A 21,676-nucleotide genomic window follows, 5' to 3' on the forward strand; every position below is an offset into this window, starting at 1 on the left:
TATTTTCATACGTTACTTTTTAAAAAAATATGTTCATAACTTCTTCTTGTAGCCGTGGCTACACTAAGTGTGACAGTCATATACATCAACAGATCACTCAAGAGTAGCCAAAGAGTTGACGACGAGTTCTGTTAGCTTACTGCCTTTTTAATGTTCTTTAATGTTCTGAGCGAAATGAACTTTCTGAAAAGACAAGGGTTGTAATAAACAATGATTTTGTTTTTCATTGAGGTTCAACTTTATTTATAATTTATCAATAGTATATATGTATGTAAAACATTTAATAGATTCTGATATGTTTCCCACCGTCAGCCTTAGTTGTTATGTTATTACACTTGTTTACTTCACATATTGTTCATGTTTTGTATTGTTTCTTTGTGTACTTCCTCAAGTTATTATGAATGAATTATTCTAAAAACAACACATATTTTGTATAGACACATGTACTTACCACATTTAACCATCAATGTTAGTTAATCCATCATATATCAGTATAATAGAGTTTGAGTAAAATGGTTGAGATACTTTTTAACTTACGGACGATCACAACATGTACGGTGTGAAGGTCTGTTAACTGTGTTAATATTTGGTGACATAACGGAAAGACAAATACTCTAAATTAATTTACTGAATTCATGCTATCGTAACTTAAAAATTCTAGCTTTTATCGGTCCGTGTTATTGGAGAAGATATGTGTGAACTTGCACAATTCTGGATACGGAAAACACCAGCTTACGATATTATAAGTGGCAGACACTGTTAGGGTGTCAAAAGCACAAAAACTATTATTGTCACAAATGAGGCCGGACTTCCCTTTTATGTTGTCGTTCTTTCGTGTTTCATCCCTCTGGAAAATGACCAAAATGGACATCAAAAACGAGATCTATATGCAATAGCCTGCGATTTTATCGTCTGGCGAGCCTAGATCATAAACCCGGAAAGCAGCTAGTTGGCTCGGAACACGAACTGAAGCTACTCACAATCCAAATGTACCAGCAGAAGCTAATACCATCAACCGACAAACCGAATTCACCCTACTATGAAACCATGAATCCCGTGTCATAATATTTCTCTGTTATGTGTGTTTAAATAATTCTTGTTTATATTGTTCAGTTGGTGATGAAATTACTGCTTTGCAAGTCGAACAAAATGTGTAATTAAACAACGTAACATATGAAATGTTCCTGTCAGCTTTTTCTATTTTAGTTTACAAGTAAAACAAAATGTGTAATTAAACAACGTAACATATGAAATGTTCCTGTCAGCTCTAGTCATTCTATTTTAGTTTACAATTTTAGATAAAACAAAATGTGTAATTAAACAACGTAACATATGAAATGTTCCTGTCAGCTCTAGTCATTCTATTTTAGTTCACAATTTTAGATAAAATCTATGTATATATTGTATTTCTACTGTAAAAACCCCAAAAACATAAAATGCTTACAGTGTTTTACGTCTATTTTTATCGGAAATGTTGAGTTGTTTTAATAGCTGAACTTAGTTTAACTGACACATAAGGTCAGTCGAACTAAATCTAAGAATACGTGATACGTATATAAAAATAAAACAGCTAGTCATCACCAAAAAGTTGGGATTGACCGTCACATTATAATGCTCCCACGGCTTTTCTTTGTCCCTAAAATTAGGTTTTTTTCAACATCAAACATACAATTCTGGAACATCTTTTCTTTGTTTTAAGTTTTCAGTTTTAAAAAACTTAGTGAGTAACACAGTATAACATATTTTTAATATCTGTTTTATCAGATATTATGTTAACGTAAATAAAATTCTTCAAACAACCGTGATTTATTGAACCTAACGGCCCGGCATGGCCAAACGTGTTAAAGCGTTCGACTCGTAATCCGAGTGTCGCGGGCTCGAATCCCGGTCGCACCAAACGTGCTCGTCTTTCAGCCGTGGGGTCGTTATACTGTTATGGTCAATACCACTATTCGTTGGTAAAAGAGTAGCCTAAAAGTTGGAGGTGGGTGGTGATTACTAGCTGCCTTCCCTCTAGTCTTACACTGGTAAATTAGGGACGGCTGGCGCAGATAGCCCTCGAGTAGCTTTTTGCGAAATTTAAAAACAACAAAAAAACAATTGAACCTAACATTACCTTCACCAGTCTTTAGAAGAATTCTGTAACTTCTGAGTCATTAAACTTGAAAGCAAGTCGAAAAACTGTTGATCAAACAACAACTTGAAGCATTGTTTACTTTAGAATTAAATCTGGTCTCATAACATTTTGAAAAGTCGATAATGTTGTATAGTTACTGTGAGATAGCAGATTGTAGTTTTATTTTGTGACGTTTCGGTTACCATTAAGTTTGTACATGAATTTTTAAATATGTTAAAGTGCTAACTCACTTTCTCGATACAGCACGTTAATTTTGAGTTTTCATGTATTATGAAACCGAGAGAAGTTTCTCCTAGCGGTGACGTACAGATATTAATGTTGTGAAATATTATGTAGATTTATTATAATAACTAATCACATGAGATGTAATCTCGTGGTCTAATCAGCAAATAAAGATGGCTAAACGAGTTAGTTAAAAATAATTATTGCTAAATATTGTTACTGACATAAGAAATGGTTCATTTTTGAAGCATTATGTTATTCTCTGGTTCTTTCTTTTTTTGTTTGATATTTGTTGATATTCATCTAAGTGACATTTATTTTGTATTATTTATTAATATATATATATACCTAGTCCTAACCAGATAATGGCTTACTAACTGTTGTTTTGTACACAATAAAACTCGGATGCTAGTTGTTTTGGTTATCTGTTGTTATTTTACACTTCTTGAGCGGCGTTTTGATTAATTACACTTTGAATTGATTCTATGGCTAAATTGTTACGAGAAAGATGGGTTTTAACAGAAGATGGTAAATAATTAAACTCACACACCCAATGAATAGATAGGAACTAGAGCACGTGACTGAGTCTACCAATGATAGGTAAGAACTAGAGCACGTGAGTGAGTCTACCAATGATAGATTGGAATCGCACAACAAAATGAAAGTGCTTAAAGCTAGTTCTTTACTATCACACCTGGACAACATAGACTTCACCTGACATATCGATGAATGAACCAACATTTATAAAAGTAATCAATTTAAAAAAAACAACAACATTTTACTGTTTAAACTTGTGTTGAATCTGTCTTTGTTTCACGTGGCTTGACGTCATTGACGCGTGAACTGCTCTACAACCTTCAATAACGAGGAAATAGACGGTGAAACTTCGACATTCCAAATCTTATTATGTCGTGACTGACTTTAACATCTTGTATGTATGACTGGATATTTTTGTCCTTCTTGGTAACCCTGCAGGTTCCACGTAAGTAAACTTTTTTTACTCTTTTTACGAATTACTTAAATCTTAAGTAATTACATGCTTATTAACACTATTAATTTTTTTCATTTTATGCTTTCGGAATAACACTTGGCGGTAATTTAAATATCAACACTTAACAATAAGTTTTTAATTGGGTTAAAGCAAATTAAGCGATGACGTCATTCGCTAAAATAAAGGTGCATATTAAAACGTAAATATTTTTAATAAATATAAAGTTATTTTGTACTTCTGGTACAAAAGGTAACTTCGGTCATTAGGTTCATAAAACCAACATAACATGTAAACAATCAGGCATGTGTCTAAGCTTCTGAGAAATGTACAGTCAAAGGGAATCTTTGTGGCTAACGTTTGTACTTGTGAAACAGAAAAGCATGGAAGCTGTAAGTTCTGTATGTTTGTGCATAGCACGTGTAATTGTTTAAATGTCTGTTAAAATTAACTTACTTTCCTTCCAACACTGATAGCATTAAAATATTAATATTCTTAGGTTTTCATATTTAGATAAAAATACATATCTAACTGAACTTTTGTATTATGCATTTATTCGGATTTTTTTCACTTTATGATATTCTGTATCCTGACACGATAAAAAAGATTATTTTTTTTCAAACTAGATAGGTTGGAAACTTTTAATGTAATTATGAATGATGTAGCATTTGTAACAACAAATAAAAACTAGTTTATCATTTATTGTAAGAAAAAAGAACGATTTTTAGTGTTAATTATTAACAGTAACAAACGAAAGGAAAAGAAATCCGTTCCCTTTGAGTCCTTCATATTTTGTTCCTGTAATCTGCCTTCAATAACCCTATCGTATAAAAGGGATAAGGCTTTTATCCATTCCCTTTTTGTGTCTCACTCTTTGCTTTTCCAGTCTGTCTTCAGTAGTCCTATATGTCTGTGGACTCAAACTGATAATAAAACGGTTTCGTAATGACAAGAAACCCACTTGTAGTTATTATTTTGTTTGTTTTTGGAATTTCGCACAAAGCTACTCGAGGGCTATCTGTGCTAGCCGTCCCTAATTTAGCAGTGTAAGACTAGAGGGAAGGCAGCTAGTCATCACTACCCACCGCCAACTCTTGGTCTACTCTTTTACCAACGAATAATAGCATTGACCGTCACATTATAACGCCCCCCACGGCTGAAAGGGCGAGCGTGTTTGGCGCGATGGGGATGCGAACCCGCGACCCTCAGATTACGAGTCGCACGCCTTAACACGCTTGGCCATGCCGGGCCAACACTTGTAGTTAAAATGTAAGAAAGTCGAAACGTTGTTCACCGCCTTATTTTGGTAAAAGTGTTAATACCATACCAGCCGTTCTGAATCCGGTTTTCGATACCCGTGATGGGCAGATCATAAGCAAACAGTAGTCTTATCGTGTAAAAGTAATATGTTGTGAAACATTTTCAGTACACATCCTAAAGAAAATGACGTTAGATAGGTAAATATTTGTTTTTCTTGCTGAATACATTCAAAGTAAACTTTTGGATTTTCTTTTATCCTTCCTTGAGGTTAATTAAGCAGAAATCACAAACTCAGAGTTAAAAGTTTTTAGAATCTAAATGTAAATAATAATACATGATATTGTTTATTCTCTAAGTGTTAGGATGTAAGTGTCTTTTCTAATCTAGCAATGTGTGAATTCAATTAAACACACTCTTCATAAAAGATGTAATATTAAAAGTACGTTAGGCCTAACACAACCGTCTTACGACCAATATATTTAATTAAACTCATGTTTTGCTGGATTAGAAAAAGCGTTCAAAATTAAACTGTCCTGTATAGATAATATAATAAATATAAAAGTAGATAATTATGCTGTCCTTATAACTGACTTAGAATTAAATAATTAAAATCTCCAAAGTTGTAGAGATTCAACGAGGTTAGTTAATCATATTTCTTGATTAAATTATCTACAACGTTGTTTTAAAACATTTATATTAATTAGTCCACGAATAAATAATCTTTTCAAAGTGTATCTTTATTCAAAGGTATTAAGTAATTCGTGTTTACTTTAAAATCTAATAAAAAACACCTTAAGAGGGAAAAAAGGTGTGGCTAAAAATGGATTGAGCGTGCGAATTGGAATGGTTACTGCAGATAGCCATCGTGTAGTTTTGTTCGAAATTCAAACAAACTAACTGTCAAATCAACAATGGTAATGTTGTGATGGACTTGATCTTGTGTATTCAATGGAATCTCACTCTTCTTATGGAATAAAACACTTTAATTGTTTTCACAACTACTTTCACCACCCACACTATTACATCACCTCCAGAAACTTTCGCCATTAAAGTAACTCAACACATAGAGGCCAATCGTCTCGAGTGATTTTCACTCTCACTTGAATTCGAATTTTTGTCAATAGAGAAAAGAGTGAAATACTATCCATCAAACCATAATTTAGAGTCGGGTTCTTTCTGTCCAATAAGAAAAATGATAAAACACATCCCACTAAATGGCAACTTCCAATCATTCATTGTACAATAATGAAAGGGGTGTAACACTACACATCAAAGCGCAATAATCAGTTATTGAGTGTCTAATATTGAAATGGGTGTAACACCACACATCAAACCACAGCATCCAGTTATTTACCAGTAGTGAAAATGGTGTAACACTATACATTAAACTACAACCACCAATCATTTATTGTCCAAGTGTAAAAAATATAAAAAGCTAAACATATAAACTACAACTACCAATCATTCACAGTACAATAGTGAAAAAAGGTGCAATACTAAACATCCAACCACAACATCCAATCACTTATTGTACAATAAATAAAGCCCCCGCTAGAACAGCGGTAAGTCTACAGATTTACAACGCTAAAATCAGGGGTTCGATACCCCTCGATGGGCTCAGCAGATAGCCCAATGGGGCTTTGCTATAAGAAAAAATACACACACAAACACATCCAATAAATCAAAGGATGAAACCCCACACATCAAACTACAATCTCCAATCTATCACTGTACAATAAACAAAATGGTGTAACACTAAAACACCCAACCACAACTTCCAATCATTTATTGTCCAATAAATAAAAGGATGAACTGCTGTATATCAAACCACAACCTCCAGTCACTTACTGTCCAACGAATAAAAAAGGTGAACTACTATACATCAAACCAGACCAAGTTATTCATTGCCCTCAGTTTGAGTTGCTCTCTTCTATGCTAACGAACATTTTCTTATTTGGATCTACTATAAATGCATTTCAAGCTGCCTTGATGTTGTCAACTTCTATTTTGTTTTCATTGTTTAAAACATTTGACTTAATGAAGTTGGACTTAAGCTGACGTCTCATACGCTGCAGAGATCTCTTTAGTAGTTTTCCATTGTCCAACCACAGGTAAACATATTTTTTACTGGAGTCATTCATATGTCCTTTTTTAGTCATCTTGTAAGTCAGTGGTACGTATAAGGATCACAATTCTAAAATTCTCCACAGCGGACAGGGTTGCAGGTATCAAGAAAGAACAAACAAACCAAAGTTTCCTTTTTTATGACCGCTCTAGACATTTTCATGACGAACGTCTATGAACAACCTTTCATAGTCATTCCTCTTAAAAAGGATGACCTTTAATATGACCCTTTGTATTTCGGAAATAATTTGTCATTACAGACTAAACAATACATGACAACACCTCTATATTTTCATCGCTCAAAAGATTCCCTGCCATATTGCGTAATCAATCTATTTTATATATTATAAAAAGGTTTCTAAGTGTATCACATGGCCTAGAGTCCTAAGTTGGTTATTTCTGGGTTATATTCTGGATGTTACTGACGGTTAAGTCTTCAAGACCTTGTGTATTATTAGAAATTATAAACCACTTAATGATACATGGTTGTTCTGCACCTGAAGTTAACTCTAAATTAGTCCATAATCTTCGAAACCACAACGTTCAGCCACATAACGTCGTGTGTACGGTCATTATGTCTTTCTATAGATAATGAACTCCACATTAAATTTTAAAATTTACAAAAATAATTAATGTTAATACATTTCTGAGTTACTATCATCTCCTCTTTCTATATATAACAATCTCTTTATCTTATTGTGTAATTTTTTATTAGTTCAAAAAGGTTGAGGTGCAAGTTTTTTCCTGTTACATTGACTTTTAAAAAACAATGATTCCACAATAACTGTTTGGTAGATCACAATGTCTGCCGTAATTATCATTATTATTACTGCTCTGTCGTTCTTGTTGTTTTTGAATTAAACACAAAGCTACACAAATGAGCATTCTGTGCTCTGCCCACCACAGGTATCGAAACCCGGTTTTTAGCGTTGTAAGTTCGCAGACATACCGCTGAGTCACTACAGACTTACCGTTGAGCCACTGTGTCCTTTATTGGTGTTGTTAATAATTTACCACTGGGTAAGGAACACTATGAACATTAAATTTCAGAATATTTGAAAATTATTTGTGTTAAATGTACGAAATATTTCAATACTATATACACTACTGCTGGTTAGAAATAATCACAGAGAACGTACGGCAGTTTTATAAAACATTCCTGTCATAAAAAGTTTGAAATAGCTGTAAAATACACGAACGTTGTGCTGGAGAAATAGTTTAAAAAGTGTCATTAAATAAATAAGAATAATCGAGCAGCAAGAACGTTTCTTTTTTTCAAGTGTTAGTTTTGATTTTGTATTAAAGAAAGGTATAAATGGACCAAATATGTTTTCAAACTTCACATATTAATCATATTCGCCTTTGAAGCCATTTGGAAGCCACGGGAGAAAGCTATTTTGTTTTGATGCAGATTTAACAATGAAATACGGATTTCGATGAAGTAACCTTTTCTTAATCCTAAAAATTACCAAAATACCCTTTATTTTAGATTATTTAATGACTGATTTTCTTCCATCACCACACTTCACTCAACCCCACCCCATCCCAAATCTCTACCACCACCACACTTCACTCAATCCACCCCATCCCAAATCTCTTCCACCACCACACTTCACTCAACCCCACCCCACCCCATCCCGAAAAAAAAAAAGAAACCAGGAGAATTATTGAAAGGAAATAATAAATATTTTACAACGACAGCAACGCTGAAATCAAGGGTTCGATTCCCCTCGGTGGGGTCAGCAGATAGCCTGATGTGACTTTGCTATAAGAAAACACACACACACACATACAAAGATTTATTTTTATTATTCAGAAGGCCTTGTGAAAACAATAATACTTAAGTTTACGATGTTTAAATGGATAATATTAAACCAAGTAGCCCAATAATTCCGTAAGCTAAACAAAAACGTTTAAATGTATGAAGATTTTAAACGAAATATGAAAAATCATTTTTCATTAAAGGGGATAAATTGTACTCATTATTAGGTTTAATTCTTTCACTGAAATTTTAAATTTATTATTATCATATTTAAGTTATTTCTTCGAATAAACGGTACTGTTAGGCTTAGAGTTCCATAGCTAGAGTTTACATGATGCATCAGTCCCTAAAAGGCCTGGAATGGCCAAGCGCGTTAAGTCGTGCGCTTTGTAATCTGAGGGTCCCGGGTTCGCGCCAAACATGCTCGCCCTCCCAGCCGCGGGGCCTTATAATGTGACGGTCAATCGCACTATTCGTTGGTACAAGAGTAGCCCAAGAGTTGGCGGTGGGTAGTGATGACTAGCTGCCTTCCCTCTAGTCTTACACTGTTAAATTAGGGACGGCTAGCGCAGATAGCCCTCGAGCAGCTTTGTGCGAAATTCCAAAAACCAAAACAAACAAACCTTCACTTCACACGATTTTGATATTTACATAATACGACAGTAATTATTGTCTCTCGAGATATTGACTCTTGTGATTATATTTATTTTGAACATAATGTAGAGAAATATATTTTAACAACGACTTTTTATTATTATTCTGCAACATAAATTTATACAATGAGATATTTTGCCAATTTTAATACCCGCAGGGAAGGTTAGGACTAAAGTTTTGTTCAAAGGCTGTTCAGGATAAACTTAATATTACCAGTTTTCGTTGATTAAAATTAGAAAGTGAACTTCTGCTGTTCTTCGCGTTATGTCCGAAACATTTTCAAAAATCGTTCAAGAAAGAGTTTGTTTCCGACTGTTAAAAAAATGTTATGACTAAACGCATTCACTGAACGATGCAAAGAGATTTCTTACAAACACATACATTCGGCACATTTTTATTTTAGATACAAATACACAAAACAGATATTTAAATAATTATGGTTCTTCCTATACAAGTAGTTAATGTCGTGTAATTCGAAACAAGTACGTGTGTTACAAAAGTCCTATGATCAAGGTTAAATCCCCAGTTTTTAAGTAAACTCTGGTTTGTTTGAGCACAAGGTAATAAGTTAAATTTGTACCCATCAACCAAATGAATGAATCAAATAATTTGAATAAATTATCGTGCTCAGGAACACAACAAAAAATATCAAACTCGCACTATCCGACAACAAATCCAAAGGACAAAAATAAATAAGTCATAATGCTACCATATTTATTTTATTTAAAATCAGATATATAACATACAGTCATAAAGTATTCATTATCTTTAATAGACAGTACTATCATGTGAACGTTATTTTGAGGGAGTTTCTTTTAGCATTAGCCTCTCCGTTGGTGTATTAGCACTATATGACGACCAATTGCAGTGGTTGTGTCATCTAACTAAATCTTTTATTTAAGTCTACATGTTTACCTGAGGTTGGATACGTTATTTTAAAGCGATTTGAGAGCCTTAATATATATAATTATTGTCCACGTCGCCACGTTCAGTCACACTTTGTATGACGACTGTGAATGCTAGCGATAGTCCTATTGTTTAATTTCATTGCAAATGTTCAAAGCACAATACTCCTTACTGAATGCTTTCTACAATCTAGTAGTGTACGAAGGCTACGGTCTCCTTTTTTGTATTCGATAGCATGGATATTCGTGTCATTATCCAGCAACTTGAGACATGCGATGTCCACATTTTCTTGATTTCGATTCTATTTTAGTATTTATTATTTATCTTCTGTGATAAAAAAATGTCTGCTTTATCAGAAAAAGAATACAGATTTTTTTTCCTAATCCCTTTGTAACTGGCACACTGTATACGAAGTACAAAGGTTTAGGATACTTTATTTTTCTATCATGCTTCGACACACATGATAAAATTCATGTTCAAAAGAAATAAAATATTCCTGCTCATCTAACTCTGTATTATATATCTAACTCTGTATTGTATAATCAGTGATATTGCTACGTCTACGTTTCTTTACAATGAATGTGTTTGGTTGTTTGACTATTTGTTTTAGAGCAAGGTTACACTGAGCTAGCTATCTGCTCTGACCACCGCGACTCACCGAATCTCGGATTATAGCTTTATAATAAATCGAGATGAAAACGTTTAGCTTTAAACTGGTTGCATTACAAAGATAAAAACAGTGTTAAAATTTGAAAGTGCCATAGCATATGTAACTTATAACATCGCAATTACAACATGAATACAGTGATATATTTTCATAAGAATAGCTTGCAGTAAGAGCTAATACATGTATATAAGTTGTAAAAATATATGTTATTATATAAAGATACTAAAGTTTCTATGCTTTACACAGTTCACTGTTGTTGTCTTTGGATAGCTAAAATTTCAAAGTTTAAAAACTCGTGACAAATAACTTCCAATTCTGTAGCTCAAAGCCCGAAAGAAAACAATTTTCCATATACGTACATGTATAACGTTCTAAAGTGACTGTTAGCAACCTTTTCGGGATTAGGCTCATGTTATTCTTGTTTATATAATAGTTAAAAAGTAATAGCTTACTAAACTTACTAGTTTTATCTCTAAGGTCGTTTTTCTTGTCCAACAAGAACAGTGTAAATACACCCATTATAACAATGCAGCTGATATTAGACAGTGCATGAATATTGTTTGTACACTAGGCTTAAGAATACATGTAGAAAACCTAAGAGTGAACGTACTGTGTTCATTACTTAAGGGCCCCATTCTAACTAGTGACTCTATACAAGTTCAGAACTCGTATTAACTGATAATAATAGGTTCGACGTTTTCTGTAAGTCAGTACAAGTGTGGGCTACAAATGTAACGTTTCATCTAACAAAACCTCCAGTCATTCTTTCTCATGTCATCGTTAATATTTTATAAAACAGACACCTAATCGCTAACGTTGCGAAAGCATAGTGCATAGTAAACAGGCGTTAATGTGCTTATATTATTAATGTTGTTTACAAAGAAAGAAGGCATTAAAGGTTTGACATTATCAAGCGTAAACGAGAGGAAATTAAAGGTATTCGCATTATAAAATATATGATGAAAGAACTACCAAGCACTAACACGTTGATATATCAAGAGCAGACACGTGAGAAAAAATGTTAACTTCACTTAACGTCTGATATTTGAGAAACTGACCTTTAGTGTATTAATATTATCAAAGTTATTCACAGGAGAGTTTGTTTGTTTCTAACGTACTAATGATTTAAAACAAACATTAATGTGAAGATATTAACCAAATAATGTGGCCCGGCATGGCTGCAATTTGTATTGTCCAGGCCCGACATGGCCAGGTGGGTTAAGGCGTGCGACTCGTAATCTGAGGGTCGCGGGTTCGAATCCCCGTCGCGCCAAACATGCTCGCCCTTTCAGCCGTGGGGGCGTTATAATGTGACGGTCAATCCCACTATTCGTTGGTAAAAGAGTAGCCCAACAGTTGGCGGTGGGTGGTGATGACTAGCTGCCTTCCCTGTAGTCTTACACTGCTAAATTAGGGACGGCTAGCACAGATAGCCCTCGTGTAGCTTTGTGCGAAGTTCAAAAACAAACAAACAAACAATAACCAAATAATTGACGTAAATGATTATAAAATAAAACTACATTTAATCTGATCGAATTTGTAACACTGGCACTTCGTGTATATAGTTTATTTAACTGGAATTAGAATTCATATCAACTCAGTTGGTACTAGCATCAATAGATGTGGTTTAACTACAATCTTAAGTTTATATAGTGCTAAGTATTTGATTAATCAAGGGAAAGCATGAACAAACCTGACTTGTGAAAAATTACTATATCTGATTATGCAGTAGTTGAAAACATTGGTTCTGTAGCAAATGTGAAAAATAATAATTCCTTAGTTAGCAAGGCCGCGTTTTTTGGTACAGCCAAATCAACCATCGTAGTTTACACTTAATGCTTGTATAACCAAATCAACCATCGTAATTTACACTTAATGCTTGTACAACCAAATCAACCATCGTAATTTACACTTAATGCTTGTACAGCCAAATCAACCATCGTAATTTACACTTAATGCTTGTACAGCCAAATCAACCATCGTTATTTACACTTATTACTTGTACAGCTAAATCAACCATCGTAATTTACACTTATTACTTGTACAGCCAAATCAACCATCGTAATTTACACTTATTACTTGTACAGCCAAATCAACCATCGTAATTTACACTTATTACTTGTACAGCCAAATCAACCATCGTTATTTACACTTATTACTTGTACAGCCAAATCAACCATCGTTATTTACACTTATTACTTGTACAGCTAAATCAACCATCGTAATTTACACTTATTACTTGTACAGCCAAATCAACCATCGTTATTTACAACTTGAGGTAATATCACATGATGCTGAACACTCTTTAATTATAATTTTATAAACTCTAGAATATTCGTGCTGAAAAAGTTGCAAAGAATAGCCAATAACATAAAGAACAACAACGACATCACTGGTTATGTATTTGCACGTGCTTTCACTCAATGCTTTACTGTTTTAAACTAACCGTCTTTAGTCCGAATGACAAAAAAACAATAAAAAGAGAGGTTCACCTTTATTCTAAAAAGAAGCTGTAGTAAAACTTTGAACTGATAGTCAGTGATGTCGAGAAACCCACTTGTTGAGAAATTTATATGCAAAAACGGCTCGTGGAGTCTGAAGTGCATATTTTAATAATATTTTTTCCTTTTGAGTCTGTTTTAATTTTCATTCCATTTGTCAATTTTATTTTGCAAAGTGGTAAACAAGTGAACTGATTATATGCAAAAACGACTCGTTTGGGTTGAGAAAATATTTTACATAGAAGAGCGAACAACGTTTCGACCTTCTCCGGTCATTGTCAGGTTTACAAAGAAAGAGGTAACTGACCGGAAGCTGACCACATGTTTGAAAGGGGTTGTGTAACTGAGTGTCGGAATGTAGAGGGCGGTATTAGATGTTTGAATATATAATTTTATTTATTTTATTATATTAATATGAATATAAAGGCGTTCCTTTATATTGGTTTATTTTGGGTTTAAGTTGTTGTATAAGTAAGGCTTCTTTAATTTTGCGTTTGTTTATGTTTGTTTCTTTATTTAGTATTTGAGTGTTTTCTATGGTTATGTTGTGTTTATTTGACTTGCAGTGTTCGAAAACGTGTGAAGGTGACTTTTTTATGTTCTTTCAATCTGGTTTCCATTTTTCTACTTGTTTCTCCAAAATAGAAGTCGTGGCAGTTATCACATTGTATTTTATAAATAATGTTGGTGTGGTGTTTGTCAGTGTAGTTTTTACATAGTATAGACCTCAGTTTTGTGCCTGGTTTTTGAATAAATTTGGTATTAACTGGAATGTCATATTTTGTTACTAATTTTTGCCAAATGTTGGTTACTTGTTTGCTGATGTCAGGAATATATGGTACACAGCAGTATATGGTTTCGTGATTTTTTGATTCGTGAGATATATTTACTTTAGTTGGTTGATTTTGCTTTCTGTCTAGGTGTGTGCGTATAATGTTTTCTGCGGTTTGTGGAGGAAACTTATTGATGTTGATGAAGTATTGTTTTATTTTGTCTAATTCATTGTTAATCTTATCCGGTGAGCATAGTTTTATGGCTGTGTTTATTTGGTTTCTTAGTATGTTGAGTGTTTGTTTTGTTTCATGTGCTGAGTCCCAAGGAATGTATAGTCCAGTATGGGTGATTTTTCGGTGGATTTCTGTTTTGAATTGTGTGTCAGTTTTGTTGGATATATTTATACATGTAGCTTGTACTCAGACTAATTTTTTTATACCATACAAAGTTTCCGTCCTTTAATCAAAATTAAGGATTTATATCTTGCAAATTTCTTAATAGATTTCCTTGAAATTTGGTATAAATAGTAAGAATTCAAAATTAAATGTTCAGGGACAATGTTAGATAGTTTGGATTACCAAAGTCCGAGCTACATGAAGTGGAAAAATCGTAAGTTTTGTAGAATGGACGGGAATTGCCTGTTTTGGAGACACAAATGTAAAGGACGACGTTTCGAACGTCTTCCGCCTTTTGAAACGTCGTCCTCTACACTTGTGTCTCCACAACAGTCTGTTGCCGTCCATTCTACATAGTTTCATCTGTCAAAGAAAAATCGTAAATTGTCTCTCTTAATAAGGTTGTTTTGGCTGCCTGACACACTATTGTGTGTCTTGATAAAAGAAACAAACAAGACGTGATGTAAGGAGGTTTGATATTTATTGAAATAATTAAGGCGAGTTAAACAATGTTGGGCACAAACAAGTCGAAATTGATCGTTTGTCTTGGATAAGGCCCGGCATGGCCAAGCGTGTTAAGACGTTCGACTTGTAATCCAAGGGTCGCGGGTTCGAATCCCAGTCGCACCAAACATGCTCACCCTTTCAGCCGTGGGGGGCGTTATAATATTCGTTATAAAAAAAGTATACCAAGAGTTTGCGGTGGGTGGTGATGACTAGCTGCCTTCCCTCTAGTCTTACACTGCTAAATTAGGGACGGCTAGCGCAGATAGCCCTCGAGTAGCTTTGCGCGAAATTCAAAACAAACAAACTTGTCTTGGATGAAATATTAATCATGGAATATTTATAACGAGTTACAGAATTCAGTGATGTTAAAATAAATTAGAAATACTATGATGTAGGTCCAGCTTATCTTTCAAAAGTATGGACTGAAGTGGACCTCTCTTGATTTTAAGCTTCTAAATTAAACAATTTTCGGAATACTAAGTTTATTCGTTAAGAAATATGTCGTTACAATTTAGAGTTTATAAATGATCCATCATCATCAGAAACCCTAAAGTTAATGGGTGAGTTACGTGAGTCGCCTTCTTCACCTCATAATTGTATCTCTTTTTCAGATCCTGAGAGTAACTCGACCACTCTTCTACATGTCATCAACAACAACCATTATACCCTTTATTGATTTCATGTTCATAGCTCCAGGCCGTTAGACTTGTAATTACAGTTATTACAGACGCAATACTGATGGACCTATTGACTTATTGTTGAGGCAAGTCCATCTATGAAAGCTCAATATGAATTGATGCTATAAAAGGTGGTGATAGCTTCGTGGAAATCACAAGGGTCAGGATGAGAGTCTCAAACACATAATAGTAAAAGATTGTATAACGTGATCTGAAACAAAATAAACAGTCAGTATGTGTTTGTTATGATTACTTTTAAGTTGGTGAGGACATTCCAAAATCCTATGTCTCTTCGACTGCTTATAAGTCTTGCCTGAAATGCGTTACCATCAAACAGAATGCATATTTTGATACAGCACTCAGTTTCAGGGGTTTCTTCCTTCTTTACCTGCTATCTCCTTAAACAGTAAGTACCACGCTTCTGATTGAGGAAAGGGTTGTGTGTTTAATGCATCTCTAACGAGAGAGGCACTCACTATAGCCAATACTTCCGCAACGCAGAGTTGATCATATTCGACTTCAAATAGAAAATGTCTCCATGTGTCTGTCTTTATTAACCAGATAAGAACCATTTTGATATTACAATGAGGAATAATATTCTAAAAGTGCTCACCATTATTCATCAAAATGTGACTATTCTGACTCAGTCACAGAGCTAAAATAACGTGAAAAAATCGATCTCCATGTTAATGTTTCTTTCTTTGTATTTTCGTGACCTTAACCCTACAAAAACTAGTCAGTTGGATAACAGTCTAAATGTTTTCCAACCCTCGAAAAAGTGCAATCGGCCGTTTTTGAGAAATTTAACTGACAATCACACTCATACATACAGGACTGAAAACATGACCTCTGTCCATATGAAGTAGTTGTACTCACGGACTTTTCATTGTTTGGTTTTTGCTTTTCTAGTTTCACAGAAAGCTACACAGGAGCTATTTGAGCTAGCCGTCCCTAATTTAGCAGTGTGAGACGAGAGTGAGCGCAGCTAGTTATCGCCAGTTCTTGGACAACTCTATTTTGGGGAATAGTTGGATTGACCATAGCTGATAGAAAGAGCATGTTTAATGTGACGGGTATTCGAACTCAGGACCGTAAGGTTATGAATCGCCCGCAATAACTATTTGGGCATGCTGGGCCAACAGTTTATATATCATCGTTAAATCTATGACCTACATAATATGAAATTCTCAAGACAAAACTTTATAATTATAAAATGTAATAATAATACTGTAATTTAAAAGGTAGATTCACGTTTTAATACGTAAATAGTAACACAATAACAATTTATTTTTGAAACTAAATCCAACAACACAAAACTTTCTGCAAATACTTTATTCTCATCCGATCAATGAAAATACGTTTCTGAGTTTGAAATTCGTTTTTCCAAACGTCTTCAGCTTTTAACCAGATCATCTTCGTGTTTCACTTTTATATCAAGAAGTTGAAAGGAAGGTTGAGATTTAGAAAATAGTTTGTGATAGAATTCTAGAATGTATTATGTTTCTGGAATGTTTCATGATATCCGAATTCATCAAAAGATAAATTTTCCTTAGTTCTGAGACACTAACCTTGTTTGCATTATTACCATCCCGATTTCTTTATTTTTTACGACATTCGTCATTGATATGTTTGTTTGTTTTTTGAATTTCGCGCAAAGCTACTCGAGTGCCAGCTGCGAAAGCCGTCCCTAATTTAGCAGTGTAAGATTAGATGGAAGGCAGCTGGTCTAGTTATCACTACCCACCGCTAACTCTTGGACTATTCTTTTACCAACGAATAGTGGGATTAACAGTATCATTATAACGTTCCCATGGCTGAAAGGGCGAGCATGTTTGGTGCGACCGGGATTCGAACCCGCGACCCTCGGATTACGAGTCGAACGCCTTAACCCACCTGGCCATGCCGGGCCTCGTCAGTGATATCTAAATACATTTAATCAGCGGGATTGCAGAACGTCATCTCTTCTGAACCTCTTGTTTGGTATAACAGCTTCTATTACTCGCAATGAAGAATTTTCCTTTTATCATCCTATTTTTGAAGCTTCAGAATACTCCATTATTATAGGTTGACGGTTTAAAAATAACAATTTATTTTAAACCTTTGTTACATACATGTCAGCAGGTTTGAATTACATTTAAGTGTGTGTGTTTTCTCTTACAGCAAAGCCACATTGGACTATCTGTTGAGTCCACCGAGGAGAATCGAACTCTGATATTGGCGTTGTAAATCCGAAGACTTACCGCTGTAACAGCTGATGGACTGCATTTAAGTTAACTTTCGCATAATTAAAACAAACTCAAATGAAACAGCATTAAATTATTTATATTTTTACATTTCATCCAAAGTGGCACACATACACACACATTTTAAGAAACAGTTTTACCTCTGTACTTATTGTTCTTGTTATATTCTGCTGTTATCGCTAAATATATTTCTAAGTGTTTTTTAATGTACAGTCAGCGGTGCACCAGTTGAGCTTTATTTAATCAGTTACATTTATTACAATATACTTTGTCAGTTACGTGTGTTTGTTTGTTTACTAAATGTCATTTAGATTATTTAATGCAAATAAAGCTTTATCTTATCGTTCCATCGCTTTTGTACTTTAGCTAAAATACGACATGATACACAGGTTTTGTAGGACACTAACACATTTAAAATATTAATATGTAAACAATATTAGTATGTGTTTGTGGTCTGCCTTCCACAGGTATTGAAATCCGGTTTGTAGTAGTACTAGTCCGTAGACGTACCACTGTGCTACTAGAGGGTTAGTAGCTGGTTTCTCTAGTACCAACCTCTTTGTACAAATAATTTCGTTTCCTAATACGCTATTTGTACATATCAAGCATTGTTTTAAGCATTACGTTCCATTATCCTATCGACTTAATCCATCGGAGTTGTTCTGTTAAATCTCGAACTAATGTCATTAACTGTACTACCACTTTAACTGTGTAAAGGATAACAGAAACGTAAAATCAGTACTTATGTGTTGACTGTTTCTGTTGAAGTCCTTTGCTTAAATTGAGATGTATACGATTATATATGTCATTGAACGTTTGAAAGGTTAAAGTGTTTTTAGCCAAATGTACGTCTTGGACAATAAATTTAAAAAACATTTCGTGTGGTGATAAACAATAGTAGATTTTGAGAAAAAACCAAATACGTAAGGATATATGTGACTGCGTAGGCAACAAAATATATGATTAGAGCGAATTATAAACATATACGTATATACTATACAAGCTATATAACAGGACGTTCTAAGAAGAAATTTTAATGAAAGGTCATGTGAATTTTGTTTAATAAAAACTTAACAAGAAATATGAGGAAATAAAACTTTGCTTACAAAAGGCTTTAAGAACACTTAGAGAAGAACCGAACCGTGTTGCCCGACAAGTGGGTTAAGGCATGCGACTCGTAATCTGAGGGTCGCGGGTTCGAATCCCCGTCACACCAAATATGCTCACCCTTTCAGCCGTGGGGGGCGTTATAATGAGACGGTTAATCCCACTATTAGTTGGCAAAAGAGTAGCCCAAGAGTTGGCGGTGGGAGGTGATGACTAGCTGCCTTCCCTCTAGTCTTATACTGTTAAATTAGGGATGGCTAGCGCAGATAGCCCTCGTGTAGCTCTGCGTGAAATTAAAAAAAAAGGAGAGAAGAACCGTATAATTTCTCGATGTTTCTTCCGATACAGAACTACGAGCTTCATATTATTATTCTTTATTACCTAAATATAATTGTAGAACATCAGCTACAAGCTCTGATGATGTACAATACATAAATATATATGTATATACAATATACAATAATCATTCAATGCAAGTTACTGAAAGTCACCAATAAAGGCTTGAATGGATAATATATAATAACTCTTTTTGCACGTTTAACATAGTAACAATAACATAAAGGTTTTACGTTATATAAATTAAGCATGAAAAGTTATGTAATCTGAACTACAAAGGACTATAAAGAGGAAGAGTTTTCAAACTGTCTTATCATAGTTGTAACACTGTAGTAAATCACACAGTTTATATAGTACTTTAAAATATTCAATAATCTTAGTAAAGTCCAAAAGAAGACAGCTGGATATTTCACTAAATGTCTGTAAGACCAATGAAAGTTGGCTGACTATAAAAACAAACACTGATGCAAAATGTCTCAAAGTGTTATTAACAAGATATGGTGGAATCACGTGTAACAAAATGGTACAAATACACTGGTACTGGACTAAAAAGAATAAAGTCCACATTTAAGTAAGTTACCGTTATCTAACGATTCGCTGCAATTATGTGATAACTGTTAAAAACAGAATCTGATGTTCGTAGCTGCAACCGAACGTCATTTCAGTGTATGTACGGTTAAAAAAACAAGAGGTTTGGTAATACTACTGAGACAAGGTATATTTTAGTTATAGTAAGACACAAAATAACTCACTTTTATATCAGTGGTGGAAATATGTGTGATAATGAAAAATCACGAATGGACACTCTGACCTTTATGTTTTCCAGATGTCATTAAGACGATACATAATATGCTGTCATATATGTTTACGTTTGGTTCTGACTTCAGCTGAATGGATGATAATTGTCTTCCCACGTGTAATAATATTGAAGAAGAGATGATTGACCGGTTTAACTTGGGTACAGACTTATCAGACCTCGATAGTATCGAACATGTATCGGTCTCTTTTGGAAGAATTACATGTATTCAAATTACTCTGAACATTAAGGATTCTCTGAATGCATCTTTTCAGTAGTTTTGGATGCCTCGGGATCTTAACAACACTGATTGTAAGCATGCAACATCGATATGATATTGGTCACACAGTTTGACACAGTATACATTACATTAAAGTGAAATGTTTTTAACTCTAAAAATGTGAACTCACTTCTCCTAAATATTAATCGTAAACGTAAAATAAATGAGAAATTAATTGAATTTTGAACCGGATACAGATAATAAGATGTCAGATATTCACAGAAATTAAATATGAGAACGGTTCTAATTATTTTATAACAGTAATTTTGCATTAGCATTAATAATGTACTATTAATTCCATTATATTTCAGTTGCTCAGTGCAATATATATATATGTGTAGGTATAAATAAACTTGTAGGAAGTGAAAGTTTAATATAAAGAGCAGATTCTTGTTTTTAATGGTTATATACTTATGGTGTATAATACTGAGTACTATAAAGTAAAAGAACTTTAAAAATACGAACCGTTGTCAGTAAATGAGAGTTTAATGTCTCTTTAGGTTTGTCATCATTCACGATTGTCTTAACGCGTTTCTTTGATTTAGTTTTATCAAAACCTGAAGCAGGCTTGCTCACGTTTTCCGCTCTTTCTGTTTTCCTTTCTATTGTGTACTTTCCATTTATTGTATGGGTGTTTGTGTTTTTCTTATAGCAAAGCCACATCAGGCTATCTGCTGAGCCCACCGAGGGGAATCGAACCCCTAATTTTACCTTTGTAAATCCGTAGAATTACCACTGTACTAGCGGGGTCATTTTTTGTCTGCAAGATGGTTGGTTGTGTCAGTTTTTTGCTTTAACATCATATTATTTTCTCTTTTATTAAACTTATTTGTCGGGGCCTTCTCACATTCATGGATCATTGAAACAGCTTCTAAAATATCTAATTCAGTAGGGGTGAACTTTTCAGTTACAAGCGCCTGGTCTTCTAGCATTGTATAGGCAAAAACTCCACAAGACCCGAGGACGCGGTTTTTCAGGGCTTTCCATTCGCCCCGGGCTTTTTCATTCACGTTGCAGAAACAGCAAATAACGCGAAACAATAACAAAAATAAATGAGAAATAAAAACGCGATTTTGTCTTTCAGTTTTCTATATAAACAATACTAATAAAGATCAACTCTAAATAGTTGTCTTTTTTGTTTTTGTTTTTTCGTAAACAAACAAATTTACAAAAACACTTGATAAATCACCATATAGAAGTTTGGTGAGAAGTGTTAACTATAACTGAAAAGTTTTTTTGACCTCATAAATAAGGTTAATTAAACATATTCAGCTTTACTAGGTTCATATTAGTATTTTCACAAATTAACTACCAAAGGGGCACTGACATTTTCAAATATC

At 34.0% G+C, this 21,676-nt stretch overlaps 2 long non-coding RNA genes across 3 annotated transcripts in view; both read left to right on the forward strand.

Annotated features, from left to right (window-relative positions):
* Positions 1-18,164, forward strand: part of LOC143242957 (uncharacterized) — a 37,840-nt gene extending 19,676 nt beyond the window's left edge. For both annotated transcript variants that reach the window (XR_013023492.1, XR_013023493.1), the window contains one exon: positions 17,735-18,164. This is a non-coding gene — a long non-coding RNA (uncharacterized LOC143242957). The remainder of the gene's footprint in view (positions 1-17,734) is intronic.
* LOC143242955 (uncharacterized) lies at positions 2,882-15,815 on the forward strand. Its single transcript, XR_013023490.1, has 2 exons — positions 2,882-3,341; positions 15,509-15,815. It is a non-coding gene; the product is annotated as an uncharacterized LOC143242955 (long non-coding RNA).
* Positions 18,165-21,676: the final 3,512 nt, after the last annotated feature.

Source organism: Tachypleus tridentatus, unplaced genomic scaffold (genome assembly GCF_004210375.1).
Source record: "Tachypleus tridentatus isolate NWPU-2018 unplaced genomic scaffold, ASM421037v1 Hic_cluster_2, whole genome shotgun sequence".
In the NCBI taxonomy this organism is placed as follows: domain Eukaryota; kingdom Metazoa; phylum Arthropoda; class Merostomata; order Xiphosura; family Limulidae; genus Tachypleus; species Tachypleus tridentatus.